Raw genomic sequence first — 14,577 nt, 5'->3', positions numbered from 1 at the left:
AGAACCGCACACATCTCCCGCAGCCCAAGGTCTCCGGGAGCCTGACACGTCAAGCTTGGTTGACACACCCCTTCCCCCATCCAGGCTTCCTGAAGGGAGCAGGAGTGAGGGGGGCGGACCCTGGTCCCTAAGATTCTGGGGTCAGACTGGAGGCCCCGACCACCGCCAGCCCAGCAGCCCAAGGTCCCCTCAGAGCCCGAGTTCGTAGCAGGCATACCCAGGTGCCTGGGTTCGGGTGGGCTGGCTTCTCTAAAAATCAGACTCAGAAGTGAGGGTGGGTGGGTCGTGCCCCTCCTGCGTCCCCCCCTCCCCCAATGCTAAGCGTGGGTCTGGGCGTGGGCCTCTGTGCACGCGGCGTTCTGGCCCCAAAATAACTCCCCACCGTGTCCCCCCTCTTCCACCTCCAGCGCAGAGTGGGAGAGGCGAAGATGGGCTGGGCGAGGGGGTGGGGAGGGTAGTGGGCATTGCTCCTCTAAAGGGTCAACTCTCTGCTAGGGAGGCCGCATACGTGTCCTGGCGAAGGGGGGCCAGGCTGGGAGGGAAGGTAGGTGGAGGCAGCCGCTCGCTCGAACCAGTTTCTCAGCCCACATAGTAGGTTTAATTAAGTTAACTGGAAAAGCGCCCCCAGACCCTAATCACTGTCTTCTCCAGATGTTGAGTTCTTCTAGGTCCTCCCCAGTCCTCTTCATCCCCAGAGCTCTGGACTTCCGGAACTCACAGTTGTCCAAATGGCCAAGCCCCTTGACCAAATCTTACTTCCCTGGGGCTGGAGACCCCCTTCCTGAACTTGCCCCTAGAACCCTGAGCCAAGTCTAGGGTAGGAGGACCTTCAGTCTGGTTCACAGCCTCCTTCTAAGAACCCTGCAAGCATTCCCTGGAAATCCTAGCTCGGTCCCTTCCGTACAGACCCCCAATAACCTAGACGCCCCTTCTGATCATTTCCAGATGGAGAGTTAGCTCGGCTGCATCCACACTGGCCTCTGTGCTCAGCCACGTCCGCACGACCCTCAGCAGCAGCCACCATGACGCCCCTCCCAGCCCCCCAGCATCCGACCGCGTCCACAAGGGCTACTGCCTCGAAAGTCCACCGCGTGCGCTCGGGCCACCGAGTCAGGCATCCGGGCGCATCCACAGACCTGGAGCCAAGCCTGCGTCCGCACGGCCCCGCGCCCCCAGCCTCGTCTCCTACCTCCAACGCACAGCAGAGACATGTCTCCGGTGTCGCCGGCGGGCCCGAGGCGGCCAGGCTGCTGGGTCGGGTGTCGGGCTCAGCTGCCACGGGGCTGGGACATCGCCGCAGCTGCAGCCCGCGCGCTCACGCCCGGACCCGGCCGCCGCCGGCCATCTTGGTTCAGCACCGGGGGCGCGGACAGCTCCTGACGTGGTGCTGATGCAGTGAGGCTGGGCGGAGTCCGGGGGACTCCTGATGGGGGGGGGGCTCCGCAAACTGGGGGGCCTTTAAAGGGCCTGGCGCGGGGGCAGGAGCTCACTGTTCCAAGACTGCCCCCAGGGGCTCAGAAGGGAGGCCCCAAATAAAATCTCTGAGTCTATCATTTCATCTCTCCTTCAGTCTGTTAGGGAGCTCTGGTGGCCTACTGGTAAGAAACAACTGCAACTGCAGAGGCACAGGGTTCGAATCCACTAGGTACTCCACGAAAGAAGGGTTGGCAATCTCTTTTTGTGCAATTACTTGCCTCTGGAAACCTGCTGGTGTGTCAGTAATGCGTCGGTTCCAACTCCACAGCACACAACAACAACTAAGTCTCTACTGATCTACTTTGCCTCTCTCTTCTTCCTGTTCTGTCTCTTTTGTCTCAGGTGTGCCTGTTCCTGTTATTATCACACTGACTGTCAACAGATGTATCCCATGATAGAAACCTTGTGTCTTGTAACCCAGCCAACCCAGCCACATTTACTCCTTGACCCACGTCCCATAGGGGTAATTAAGACATCTCCCTTTTCCTAAGCTAACAGAAAAGAACATGCTGGGGAAGACGGAGGATCAAAGAAAGAGAGGAAGATTCTCAACAAGATGCATTGACTGTAACAATGAAAACAAACATATCAGAGTTAATAAGGATGGTGCAGGATAAGTCAAGGCTCTGGTCTGTTGTTTATAGGGTCACTATGAGTTGTAGTCACCTTGATGGCATCTAACAACAATGACAACAACAACAAGTAAAGAGGTTCATTACAGATCATAATGAACTTGATATCACTGCTTTCCATCTGCCAGTTTACCATACTGTGGTGGCTTACTGCTTTCAGTGTCTCCATAGGAGACAGGTTTCAGTGGAGCTCCCCAACTAAGTAACACAGACTATGAAAACTGCCTAACAGTTTACTTCTGTACAATAGCCCACAAATACTCCATAAACCACAGCAGAACATCAACAACTCCCTTGCGTTGGGTACCTCACACAGATGGATCATTCACTGGAACGGGACACCATGTTTGGAAAGGAGAGGATCAGTAGGGCAAGAGAAAGACTCATTAAGATGAACTGGGATAGCAGCTGCTGCAATAGACTCAAATACATCAGCAGTTGAGATGATGCAAGGCTGTGAAATGCTTCTGTCTGTTGTACATGCATCTATCGTAAGTTGGAGTGGATGATATCTCTCCATCTACTATTCATCTAGGTCCCTCGGTGGCATGAGATATTGTTTGCGTTCCACTGCTGACCTAAAACTTAGTGCTTTAAACTCACCCAGCATTCCCCAGAAGAAAAGGCCTTGAAATCTGCTTCCATTAAGATTACAGCCAAAAAATCCTTGTGGAGTACAGGTTTACTCCATAGCATATGGGGCCATGATGAGTCAGAATCAGCTACAACCAACAACATCTACCTACCCGTCTGTCTATCTACTAGCTTGTCTATGGATCTGGCAGGTTCCAATCCATGAGCTACTCCAAGAAAGAAAGATGAGCCTTCTCCTCCTACGTGATTTACTGCTTCTGAAAAGCCGCTGGACAGTTAACTATGGGTCAGTTCTGACTTGATGATACATTGAGTGACAACAACGCCGCAACATCTTTTATTTAACTATCCATCCATTTGTGTGTCTGCCTGTCTGTTACATATCTGTCTATCTGTATCTATCTACCTAGTAGCATTTATCTAAGGGGCCCTGGTAATGCAATGGTTAAGTGTTCATCTGCTAACTAAAAATGTGGTGTTTTAAATTCACAAGCCACTCCGAGGGAGCTGTTTCTGCAAAGATCACAGCCCAGAAAACTTTGTTGGGAAGTGCTATCCTGTCCTGTGGGGTCATCATGAGTCAAAATCTTCCTGACAGCACACAACAACAGCAACAATATAACACTTATCTATCCTCTACGTTTATCTAGATCTCTGAGAAATGAGGAACAGCGGTGCCAGGCTGGGATGAAGGGCATTACTACTATGGTGGAGGTCTCCTGTGTACCCCCCTCCCCCATCACAGCCGTCCTCTCTGGGAGAAGAACCGTCTCAACTTGCTTCTCATTCCTTTGCTTTCCTTATGGTTTCACCACATGCTTATCAGCAGATAATAAAAACTTGGTTTATTATGAAAAGGAACGGGTATTGCTGTTGAGTCAATTCCAATTTCTTTTCTTTTTTTTTAAATTTTGTGCGTGTACTGTCAAATCAGATCTGACAGGTACAAGAGGAGATTGCCCCTCCTTCTCCAGCAGAGCATCTGGTGGATTTGAACTGCATACCTCTGGGATTACAGTGCAGCTGCTTGCCACTAGGCCACCAGTTGTTGTTATTGTTATGTGCCGTCGAGTCGTTTGTGACTCATAGTGACCCTATGTACAACAGCCCTAAACCCTGCTCTATCCTGTGCCAATCACACTGCCTTGACACACCCATCTCGATTACCCCAGTCACTGAATCAATCTATCTCATAGAGGGTCTTCCCCTCTTGCGCCGTCTCTCCACTCTCCCAAGCATGATTTCCCTCTCTAAGGACCTGTCCTTCCTTGCAACATGCCCAAAGTATGTCAGACGAAGCCCCAGAATCCTTGCCTCCAAGAAGTAGCTTCGTTTAACCCTCTCCGGGATGAATGTTTTTTTTTTTGGCAGTCCATGGTACATTCAGTTCTCTTCTCCAGCACCACAGCTCAAAGGCATCAATTCTCCTTCTACCCTCCCTAGTCATTGTCCAACTCTCTGATGCATAACAAGTGATTGCAAAGACCATGGCCTGTATCAGGCACACCTTAGTCTCCAGAGAGACACCGTTGCTCTTGAGTACTTTAGAGAGGTCATTAACAGCAGACTTTCCCATCGCAATATGTTTTTTGATTTCCTGACTGCTGGTGCCAAGAGTGTTGACCGTGGAGCCAAGCAAACTGAAGCAGTGAACAATCTCAATCTCTTCGCCATCCATCCTGATGCTACCACTAGGCCACCAGAGCTCCCTTCAATTCCAATTTCTAATGACATTCCATTGATGAGAGAAGAATGTCCATCTTTCTCCAGGGGAACAATTGGCAGATTAACAACAACAACAACAAACCAAACCAAAAAGCCTCAGCATGGGGCAATCAGTAAAGTCATTATAGATGGAGAAAAGATCAAAGTTGTTAATGATTTCCTTTTATTTGAATTAACAATCAACACCCTTGGGACCAGCAGACAAGAAATCAGAAGATGTGTTGCATTGGGAAAGTGTGCTGTCAAGCACATCTCTAAAGGGCTAAGGAGCAATGATGTCAGTTTAAACATCAGAAGGGTATTTCTTTCTTTCTTTTTTTAAATTTTTATTGTATTATTTTTACATGTACTGTCAAATCAGATCTAACTGGTACAGGAGGAGATTGCCCCCTCCTTCTCCAGCAGAGCCTCTGGTGGATTTAAACCTTGTACCTCTGGGATTGCAGTGCAGCATCTTGCCACTAGGCCACCAGAGCTCCCTGATTTCTTAAAATAACCAAGCATGCACTATCAAAAGGGTAGCATTTTTCCAGAGAAAAAGCTCAGAAAGCAAGAAAGGATAGGAAAGAAGGATGAAAGGAAATGGTAAACACAAGGTAGAAGCTGGAGGAATGCTGTTAGAATGTGGGGATTGTAATCAATGTCACTAAACATCATGTGTATGTTGTGGTTGTTTTTATGTGCCATCACGTCCTCTGCAACCCATAGCGACCCTATGTTCAGCAGCTCTGAACCCTGCCCTTCCCTGAGCCAGTCTCACTAATTCTGACACACAAACCCCCATTGCCCCAGTTACTGTATCAATCCATCTCATCAGGGGTCTTCCTCTACCTCCACCCTTCCAAGCATGATGGCCTTCTCCAGTGACAGGTCTCTCTGGCCATGTGCCCAAAGTATGTGAGACAGAGCTTCAAATCCTAGCCTCCAAGGAGAAACTTGGTTTCATCCTCTCCAAGACAGACCTATTTGTTTTCTTAGCAGTCCATGGTATGTTCAAGACTCTTCTCCAGCACCACAATTCAAAGGCATCAATTCTCCTTCTATCATCTTCAGTCATCATCCAGCTCTCTAATGCATAACAAGTAATCGCAACAACCGTGGCCTGGATTAGGCACACCATAAGTTTGTAGACTGACGTTGTTGCTTTTCAGTACTCTGGAGAGATTCCTGACAGCAAATTTTCCCAATGCAGTTCATCTTTTGATTTCCTGACTGCTGGTGTTGATTGTGGAACTGAGCTAGCTGTAATTGATAACAATCTCAGTCTCGTCTCCATTTATCATGGCACTGACAATTGGCCCAGTGGTGAGAAATTTTGTCTTCTACATGTTGAGCTTCAATCCATATTGAAGGCCTTCTACAGCAAGTGCTTCAGATCTCTTCAGTTTCAGTCAGCAAAGTTGTGTAATCTGTTTAACGTACGTTGATGAATCTTCCTCCAAACCTAATGCAACATTACTCCTCACAAAGCTCTGCTTCCCAAATGATCTGTTCTGCATAGAGATTGAAAAGGTATGGAGACAGGATGCATGCCTGACACACTCCTTTCCTGATTTGTTGGAAAACCAATGTGCTCTATAAACTATTACAATAAAATAATCGACTTAAAATAAAAAGTTCATAAAAAAAGAAAGTTTTGGCTTTTTAAATTTATTTTGTAGCTTTTGCCACTGTTTATTTCCAACTACCTCATTCCCTGCTAACCTGGAATGTACTTTCTCTCTCTGCACATTTTCCTCTTCTAGATGAAGAAAATATTGAAGTTGTCTAGGAATTCTTTTTGGTTCCACAATCAACATCCTTGGAAGCAGAAATCAAGAAGTTAAAAAACATACTGCATTGAGAGACTCTTCTGCAAAGATCTCTTCTTTAAAGTGATGAAAGAACAAATATGTCATTTTGAGGACCAGGGTGTACCTAACTCAAGCCATGGTATTTTCAGTTGCTACAATTTATGTGTGAAAGCTGAACAATGAATAAGGAAGACCAGAGAAAAACATTGATGTTTTTGAGTTGTGATATTGACAAAAAATACTGACTGTGCTGTTGCAGACCGAGGATAAAGTATATCACTAAGTATTAATAATAAGACAGAACACCAAGAATGTATAAGTAAAAAGAGGTAAAGCAAGAGGTGAACAGGTGGAACAACTGAAACACCATCACAGCTTCCCTGTGCCTTTATTGAAATTTGCCAGGGAGGAAATCACAGGGAATTCTATGCAAATGAAGCTAAGATCTTCCTATTGAAAACCTGATTCTTCACTCAGGAGGGAGGGGTTAGCAAATACAATACAAGAACTGTGTAAGGTTTGCCTTAGTGTCTACCTCTGTAAACCTCTAAAGTTTGCCTTAGTACTTCAGGGTGAATTCCAGCTTGTGTCCAGTGCCTCTCTCACATCCTGATCCAGCATTTGGTTTTTATAAATATTTAGTATGAAATTTGGCTTCTCACAAGTCTGCAGTTAAGGAGACCTCCAAAGTATTGAAGGGTAATGATGTCATCTTGAGCACTAAGGTGCGTCTGATTATGACCGTAGTCTTTCAATTACTTGCTATGCATCTGAGAGCTGCACAATGAATAAGGATGACGGAGAAAGAATTGATGTCTTTGAACTGTGGTATGGGAGAAGAGCACTGAACATCCCCTGGATGGCCAAGAGAACAAACAAATATATCTTGGAGAGGATGCAACTGGAGTGCTCTTGGAGAAAGACATGAAGCTGGGAAGGATGGAGAATTGGCGAAGGAGAGGAAGAACCTCAATCAGGTGGATTGACACAGTAACTGCTCCAATGGGCTCTTGTGTGCCAGGAAGTGTGAGGATGGTGCAGGATAAAAGAGGATTCAGGACTTTTGCTCATGGAGTCGCTGTGAGTCATGCTTGACTCAATGTCACCTAACAACAACAACAATGAACATTGATGTGTAAGTACCTGTTTTGGTTTCTGCTTGCTTTATACGTACATCTAGGAATAGAATTACTGGAGTTTATGGCAATTTTGTGTTAAATTTTTTGAGCACCCATCAAACTCTTACATATAGACTGTACCATTGTACAATTCAACCAGCACATAACGGTGGCTTCCATTGCTCCATATCCTTATCAACAGTTGTTATTGTCTGTGTTTTCTGATCACAGTCATCTTAGTGAATGGGAAGTAGAATCTTATCAAGGGTTTTATATCTTTTAATTTGTTAATTGGTAGTTTACACATCTTCTTTGAGAAATTTCTATTCAAGTCCTTTGCCAGCTCTTAAAATGTTGGTTTTTCTTGGTGCTGATATGATTTAGCTTTGCATTTTTGTGAACTTCAGTTGCTCACCAATATTCACATTCTTTACATAATAACTTCCCCGCAGTGTTTTCTTTTTTTCAGTGTTAACCCTATTCCTGTTCCTCTTTATTGCTGTAGTAACTTTTTAGCCATTAATTCTTAGTGGCTGCATAGTTTTTCTGATATTTTTTTAGTACAATATCAGTTACTGTCCTAGAGAGGGTTAAACCAGGATGCTCCTTGAAAGCAAGGATTTTGAAACTCCATCTCACAAACTTTGGGTATATTGTCAAGATGGGCCAGTTCTTGAAGAAGGGCATCATGCTTGGAAGGATAGAGGTCAGCACAGGAAAGGAAGACCCTGGATGAGATAGATTGATACAGTGACTGTGGCAATGGGATCAGGTGTGTGAGAGACAGTGAGGTTGGCTCAGGAAAGGACAAGGTTCAGAGCTGTTGTTCATAGCACACTATGAGTAGTAGTTGACTCGACAGCACGTAACATCTATTCTCTAGTTGGGCATCTGGGTTGTTTCCACTTTGGGGTCTTGTTATGTATTGAATTGTGTGTCCCTCAAAATATGCTTCAGTTCTAACCTGTAATACCTGTCAATGTGACTGTATTTGGAAATCAGGTCTTTGAAGATGGTCCCAGTTAAATTAACCTGAGGTCATACATGGACAAGAGTAAGTCCTAATCCAACATGACTTGTGTTCTTAAGAAAGAAAAGAGACACACAGAAGGAAGAACACCATTAAATGCTGCAGCTACAAGCCAAGGAACACCTGACGTTACTTGAATCAGGGGGAGACGAGAAAAGATCTTCCCTTAAGGTCTTCAGAGGGCATTCCAGATTCAGGCTTCTGGCCTCTAAAACTGTAAGGGAATAGATTTCTGTTCTTATGAGCCACACAATTTGCAGTACAATGTTACAGGAAATTAAAACAGGTTTATCACAAGCAGTTTCTGAGACATGTCTGCTGGTGTACACAGGTAAGAAATGGCTGGATTGTAGGACAGAAATTGTTCCAAGATCTTGCCAACACTTGGGATTGTCCAGGTTGTTGAATTATGGCAACCTAGTAGACACAAAGTGACATCTCATTTTTGTTTGAATTGCTTTCTGATTTCTAGTGAAGATCAACTTTTTATGTGATTACTGGTTTCTTCTGCTGATGGAAAAGGAAGTGGTTGAGATGAGTCTAGGGTTTGAGCCTGAGCAACTAGGTGGTGGTAGAGAAGCAGATTATAGAGCAAGAAATTGGGAGTTTTAGATGAGGTGAATTTGAGATGCCTCTGAGGGACCGAGTGCAGCTGTATACTACAATCTGGACTCGGTGAAAGTCATCAACATGGGACAGGGCGGTGGGGTGGGGTGGGTGGGTAGCTGCTTAGGTGAAAGTGTAGGCAGAGCTGCCCTGTACTTAAGAAGACAAGGATATGCTCTTCACTTTGAGAGCTTTCCAGACTGTGTCCACATACTTGTCAAAATACAAGACTTCAGATGCAGGGATATTGCCTCTACACCTTTGTCCATCTCAAATCTAGTCATTGTCTTTGTTACAAGTCAACAGTATGGCATTAAGGGAACTCAGGGGCTCCAGGGCTGTCATATACCCTCATCTTCTTCCTTGAGCAGCTCAGTTGTCAATGACCCTGTCGTGGGCACTTAGGAACAGCATGAGTCCTGACTTAGAAGTTCTCATGGTTGGTGAGGAGGAAGAAGCTCAGATGTTTCCTGAGGAACTAACGTATGCTCTGTACAGTAGTAACAGTAGAGTCAGAACTTGTCTAACATCAGGGGAGACGCTGAGAATCAACATAAGCCCAAAGCTGGTTCCTGTAAGGTGAAGGTCAGACATCTGCCCACTCTTCTACCTTTTTATCCATTCTGACATCAGCCATTCTTCCCACAGCACTCTCTACTTCTCTGCTGTGTTCAATAATTCATTGCACGCAGAACTCACAGACCATACTTACACTTAAGTGGTTTATTAAGGATTTAACAGGGTACAACTCGGGATTCTTCAGGAAGCATGTGTACAAAGTCTAAGTCTGGAAGATCCTCTCAAAGTGGAGAGCACAGCTCTCCCTTCCTAAGAGCAGGACAGCCTTCTCAGCTCCTCTCAGCCGTGCAAGCAAGTGGGCCTTTATCTGTCCTATAGGACCTTTCAGAACAGGCCTCCTTGGGGCTGCGCATGCTTCTTTTTCCACAGACTCCACCATAGAACTCCTTAGAATCTCATCATTTTCAATGTTATAGCCCTTGACCTGTGTTACTGATTTTTTATGAGATCCCGCTCCTCCTCTTCCTCTCTCCTTCTTGCTTCTTCTTTCCTGTCTTGTCTTCTCACTTTTCTTGTTTCTTTCTTCTGTCTGTCTGTCTACAAACCCCTGTGAGATTGCCCATATATAAACTTTAAAAAATCCTCTCTAGAGAAGCTCTGGTATATTCACACAATGGAATACTATGATGCATTGAAAAACAAGGAACTCATGAAATATTACACAAAATGGGTGACCTGGAGGACAATATGCTGAGTGAAATATCTCAGTCATCAAAGGACAAATATTGCATAGGGTCACTGTTGTAAAATGGGACTGACATTGAGGTTGAGGGAAGACTGAGAAAGAGGGGACAAATAATGCATACTGCAATGAAACAGATGAAGGAGATACTGTTTAAAAGAGATATATGATTAGGTACTATTTTCGTGACAGGAGTCCAGAATGAAGGCTGCACAGTGGAGTGGACTTAGGGAAGGGACTGTATAACAATGAAATAATTTTTCTTTTACTTTTCGAAGAGAAGAGTGAATTGGGGAGGAGGGGGTGGCCAGGGAGAAAAGTTCAACAATGAATGAATGGAAATCCAAAGTCTTTGTAAACTTTCATTAAAATTAATTAAGAAAAGAAAACCCTCTCAAACTCATTGTATTAGAACTGACTCATAACTCTAAAGAAACCAGAGCTGCTACCCACCCAGATATAGGCACACTCATCTTTGCTGCATTATTCACAATAGCAAAGAGATGGAAGCAATCCAAGTGTCCATCAACAAATGGAGGGATAGAAAAATTATGGTACATCGCACAGTGGAATACTATGCAGCACTGAAAAACAAGGAACTCATAAAATATTACACAACATAGGTGATTCTGAAGGAAATTATACTTAGTAAAATATGTTAGTTACAAAAGGACAAATACTGTATAACACCACTGTTATAAAAGAGGACTGACATGTGGGTTGGGGGAAAACATAAATAATGAGCGCTGCCTTGGAGTAGGTAAAGGAAAGGACCATTTAAAAGGAATATATGATTAGGCATTATTTGTATGACAACAGTCCAGAATAAGAGGTGCATAGCAAAATGGACTGGGAAGGAAAGGAAGAAATTTTGCAATAATGAATTACTTTCTTTTTCTTTTAAGTGCACTAGGGAGTTATGGAGAAAAATGTGCAACAATGAATGCATGAATATCCAAATTTTCTGTAGACTTTTGTTAAAATCACTTTTTTTTAAAAAAGCAAAGAAAACCCCAAACAGGCAACTGACTCATAGCTGACTTTTCAATGGGTTTTCTGAGGTTGCAAATCATGTGAGAAGAGATTACCCATCATTCTCTAGAACTGTTTGTGGATTCAAACCACTGGAGAAGCTAGTAGTGCAACATTTTCATGTCCATGTGTACCATCGGGTTAGAACTGACCCATAGTTGACCCTCCAGTGGATTTTCAGAGGCAGTTAATCACACAAGAGGAGATTGTCCAGCTTTCTGTGGAGCAGCTGGTGGCCTCGAACTGCATGCCTTTGGCATTGCAGTGCAGCAAATTGCCACTAGGCCACCAGAGCTCCCTCACATATATAAGCAAAGTAATCCATTTCAAAACATGGCCCTCCCACAAGTGCCATGAACTAACCAATTCCCCTTTGGTAGACTACAGTAACTGCATTTTCACAGTAGGCTGTTGTTGTTGTTATGTGTCAAATTGGAACTGGTTCATAGCTGACCCTCCGGCAGGTTTTCAGAAGCAGTAAAACCCACAGGAAGAAACTGCCCATCTTTCTTCAGCGTTGCCACTGGTAGGTTTGAACTGCATGCCTCTGGCTTGGCAGTTCAACTCCTTACCCACTAGACCGCCAGAGTTCCCTCATGGTAGATCTATCAGCCTCAATCCCCTGAAGCCTGGCTGTTGTTAGTAGACTTTGAGTTGATTTTGATAGATGGCTATCCCAGCTGAGTAAGAGTACAATTACTCCATAGCGTTTTCAAGCCTGTGGCCCCTTACAAGAAGAATGGTAGATATTTCTTCTGAGTTACTTCTGGATGGGTTTGAACTGCCAACAGTTGATTAGTTGAACACTCAACTCTTCACACCACCTTGGCACTTCTTAACTTGGAGAAGGATTAACAGCCCATTTTATAGTTTAAGAGACTGAGGCCCAGAAAAGTTGGGAGGGGTGAGGCTAAGATGTGGAGTTGGCGGTCTCTGAGAATAAGCTGTTGCTGCAACATAGATGTTCATTAAATCATTCATTAATTCATTCATTCACTGAGCCCAGCCCAACTCTGTCTTTTTCCCAGTCGGTGCCTAGACTGTGCATGTGTTCTGCCTGGAATGTGAGAGATTGGGGTTTTGTTGATAGAAACCAACCTCATAAGATGACAGCTCGGACAAAGGAAAGGAACAAGGCTAGAGAGTAAAAAGGCTCCAATTGGAGTATTTGGGAGGGCTTCTTGGAAGAAGAGACCCTGGAACAAAGGAGAGTTCTAGCTAGGGAGCACAGCACATGCTAAGGTTCTGAGACTAGATTTCCTGCCAGAACCAGGTAAGAGCTGTGATAAATGACATCAGTGAAGGCAATGCTTAACTTTGAAGTATCACCCATAAAGTTGTTATTGTTGTTTTTATGTATGTAGCGTCGCTTGCAACTCATAGAGACCCTGTGTACATCAGCTCTGAACCCTGCTCTATCATGAGCCAAGCTTATTATCTCTGACACACTGGCCTCCATTTCCCCAGTCACTGAGTCAATCCATCTCATCGAGGGTCTTCCTCTCCTGCGCTGTCCCTCTACCCTCCCAAGCATGATGTCCCTCTCCAAGGACTGATTCCTTCTTGCAACATGTCCAAAGTATGTCAGACAAAGCTTCAGAATCCTTGCCTCCAAGAAGCAGCCTGGTTTCACAGTCTCCAGGACAATCCTGTTTTTCCTAACCATCTATGGTATATTCAATACTCTTCTCCAGCACCACAGCTAAAAGGCATCAATTCTCCTTCTATCCTCCCTAGTTGTTGCCCAGCTTTTTGATGCAAAGTAATCCCACTCCTGACCCATAAAGTAGGAATATAAAATATTCTCCAGAGAAGGAAATGGTACAGTCCAAACCCCTCCCACATTCAGCCCTCACTGGGCCAGCATTGAAGTCCAACCTGGCACTGAAGCGAGCTAGGCTGTAGAGAAAGATCAACACAAAGAAGTGACTCAATTGGCCTGCAAAAGAGAATTGCGGGAAAAGTGATTTGATTGGTCACTAGAGTTAGACCTTCAATGAGGTGGATTGACACAGTGACAGCAGCAATGGGCTCAAGTGTAGCAGAGATGATGAGGATGGCACAGGAGAGGACAGGGTTCGGATTTCAGGGTCTCTATGGGTCGTAGTCAACTCAATGGCACCTAACAACAACAGATGAGTCAGGTGTTGTTAAGTGTGAACCAATCCACCATGACTCCAGTGACCGACCACATGAATAACAGACCTGAACCATGTGCTACCTAACCTGTGTTGTTCTGACAATCTCTGATATGCTTGAGCCCATTGGTACAGCCACTGACTCAGTCAGTCTTTTTGAGGGCCTTTCTCTCTTTCTTTGACCTTCCATCTTTCCTAGCATGCCATTTTCCAAGGACTGGCTCTTCCTGACAATATCCCCAAAGTATGTGAGATGAGGTTGTACCATCTTTGCCTCAGAGGAGCACCTTGTTGTATTTCCTCCAAGATAGATAATGTTTGCTTTTTGGCAGTGATAGGATATTCAAAACTCTTCTCCAACACCACAGCTAAAAGGCATTGATTCTTCTTCTGTCATCCTTAGACATTGTGCAACTTTCAGATGCTTAGGAAGCAACTCAAAATGTAGCTTGGATTGGGTGCCCCTTAAACTGACATTACTGCTATTCAGCACTTTGGAGAAGCCCTTGACAGCAAATTTCCCCAATGTGACACATTTTTTGGTTTGTTTCCTCACTGATGGGATGAAGGTTGTTGATTATGGATTAGAGTAAGATTGAATCATTGACAACTTCTATCTTTTCTCCATATATCACAATATTACTTATTGGTGAGGATTTTTATTTTCCAAATGTTGAGATGAAATCTATATTGAAGGCTGTGGTATTTGAACCTCTGCAGCAAAGGGTTTCAAATTCTCTTCACTTTCTGCAGGCAAAGTTGTGTCAATTGCACAAAAGATTGTTGATGAGTTTTCTTCCAGTCCTGATACCACATTCTGTTTCATATGGTCCAGCTTCTTGAATGATTCTTGCCTGAACAGGTATGGAGAAAAGAGACAACTTTGACTCAGACCTTTCCTTCATTTTAAATATGCAGTGTTCCCTTGTTCTGTTTGGACAACTGCTTCTTGTTCTTTATGTAGGTTTTGCATGAGCACAATTAAGTGTTCTGGAATGCCCATTCTTCTCAACACTGTCCATCATTTGTTGTGATCCACACACTCAAATGCATTTGCATAATATACAAAACACAGATAGACATCTTTCTGACCTTTCTGCTTTCTGCCAAAAACCATCTAGCATCAGCAGTGATGTCCCCTACTGGTGAGACAAGGGCAGGTCATAAAAGTA

This window comes from Elephantulus edwardii, unplaced genomic scaffold (assembly GCF_000299155.1).
Source record: "Elephantulus edwardii isolate Elephantulus edwardi_28Jun2011 unplaced genomic scaffold, EleEdw1.0 scaffold00226, whole genome shotgun sequence".
Taxonomy (NCBI): Eukaryota; Metazoa; Chordata; class Mammalia; order Macroscelidea; family Macroscelididae; genus Elephantulus; species Elephantulus edwardii.
This window is presented reverse-complemented; position numbering follows the sequence as displayed.